Genomic DNA, 2,500 nt, shown 5'->3' on the forward strand with positions numbered 1-2,500 from the left:
AGGTAAGGTAGGGAAATTGGTAGCATGGAGCCATGGCCGGAGCCTCGCCCCGAGCCGCGGGCCGTGGGCCGACAAAGGTGAGCCGGGGTTCGAACGCCCGAGCGGTGGGCCTTGGGATCTGCTACGAGCCCAAAAAGGAAGTGCTTGACCCGAGTCCGATGACCCAAGGGAGGCAGGACGATAGTCTTGAGCCATGGCCGGAGCCTCGCCCTGAGCCTGACCCGTGAGCCACGAATCAAAAGCCGTGAGCCGCGGGCCGCGGGCCGTGGGCCACGAGACTCAAAAATGTTCTTGAAGGTATATATAAACAATACAAGTCATAAAAAAGACAATATGTTGCAAACAAAGGTGAGTTTTGGTCCATGGAAAAACTAGTATAACTTAACTCTCATTTGGGTGTCCCCTAGGGTCACAAGGGAAAAATCTCTTTATCTATTATAGGGGGAAGGTTATAGTTGAGGGTTGGGGCCCAAGGTGCCATCGACTGGGCATGTGGTAGGCATGGAGCCATGGCCGGAGCCTCGCCCCCGACCCGACCCGCGGGCCGTGACCCCGCGGGCCGACCCGTGGGCCGAGGAAGGGAACGCTCGACTCGTGAGACGTGGGCATTGCTACGAGATCAAGAACGATATGCTTGGCCCGAGTGAGCCGGGGGATCTTGAAAAATCCACCCTTCTAATCTAATGATACACACGCACGCGCGCGCGCTAGGCGCTAAGGCGCTAAGGCACTTAAGCACTTAAGCACTTTAGCACTTAAGCACTTGAGCACCTTGAGCACCTGAGCACCTATATGGATGGTTATAATATAATGTGAGCTCTCAAGGTGCTGTGAAGGTTTTCGGGCCATGCGGTACGAAAGACGCTATGGCCCATGGGAAAGAAGGTGGTAGCATAGAGCCTCACCCCGAGCCGTGAGCCATGAGACCCCCCCCTTGTGATTATGGCTTGTAAGGGAGTTCATTGCAACGTGATCGAAAACATCATTCAAACTTAATATCAATGATTCTCATTACTATGGTTTGTAAGGGAGATTGTGGTATAGGAGCAATGTGGTAGCCTTGAGCCATGGCCGGAGCCTCGCCCCGAGCCCCGAGCCAAGAATGAGCCATGAGACCCCCCTAATGATTATGGCTTTTAAGGGAGTTCGTTGCAAGGTGATCAAAAACATCATTCAAACTTAATACCAATGATTCTCATTACTATGGTTTGTAAGGGAGATTGTGGTAAAGGAGTTCAATGTAAGTTGATAAAAAATACTCCCTTTTAGCCTCTTATATCATTCAAAAATTTATTTTTACCCATTTTTGAAAATAATATCAATGACTCTCACTCATAATATCTTTCCAACAAGCCTCCCATTTTTTCAAGATTTTTACAATTTTTTATCCATTTTTCACTATTTTTCACCAATTTAACGGAAAAAAAAAAAATAAAATATTTTTTTAATGAAATTAATATTTTTAACTAAACCAATCTATTTGTATATTTTTTCTCAAGTGTCTCCTAATTTTTCATGATCTATTGACACTTTTTACTATTTTTTATTATTTTTCCCTTTATTTCACCAATTTAACGGAAAAAAAAAATAAAATACTTTTTTTAATGAAAAAAATTTTTTTAACTAAACCAATGTCTTTATATATATTTTCTCAAGTGTCTCCTAATTTTTCATGATTTATTGACACTATTTACTATTTTTTATTAATTTCGCGTTTTTCGGCCTTATTTAATTAAAATAAAATACTTACAAGTTTTTTTTTTTCAAAATTTCAGCTTCTAAAATTTCTTTAATATATGTTCCAACAATACAAGTCATAAAAATGACATTATGTTACAAATAAAGGTGAGTTTTGGTCCATGGAAAAACTAGTATAACTTAACTTGCATTTGGGTGTCCCCTAGGGTCACAAGGGAAAAATCTCTTTATCTATTATAGGGGGAAAGAGTTTGGGAGCCTTGGGCTGGCATGGCCAGCACCCCCTCGCCCAGGCATGGGCGTTATGCGTGTGAGGGGTGACTACCCTCCATCACGTTGAATGCCATCCCGTGGGCCATCGCCGGCGATCGGTTTTTTCCGGTGGCTGGTCGGCCCTACCAGACGATGAGTGGGCCCTTCCTAGTCAGCTTGGCCTACGGTGATTCGTCTGGGGGAATGTCCCTTCGGTTGCTCCCAATGCCCCTTTTGGTTGACGGTTGACGGTATGCTTGAGGCCTAAGGAAATGCTGCGTCTTGTGATCCCCGACTACCCGCTCAGGCGGCACGACGGGTTTTCTTGACGTGGTTCAGTACGCGGGCTGATTCGTGTTGGTGTGGGAATGTGTTTCCCCTTCGGTTGCTGGTCCCTTCGGTTGAGATACGCTTGATGCCTAAGGAAAGGTTACGGGCCACGGAAGGACGTGACTTAGTACGCGGGCTGATTCGTGTCAATGGTCCCTTCGGTTGCCGGTCCCTTCGGATGAGATACGCTTGAGGCCTAAGGAAAGGTTGCGGGCCACGG

Source organism: Amaranthus tricolor, chromosome 8 (genome assembly GCF_026212465.1).
Source record: "Amaranthus tricolor cultivar Red isolate AtriRed21 chromosome 8, ASM2621246v1, whole genome shotgun sequence".
Taxonomy (NCBI): domain Eukaryota; kingdom Viridiplantae; phylum Streptophyta; class Magnoliopsida; order Caryophyllales; family Amaranthaceae; genus Amaranthus; species Amaranthus tricolor.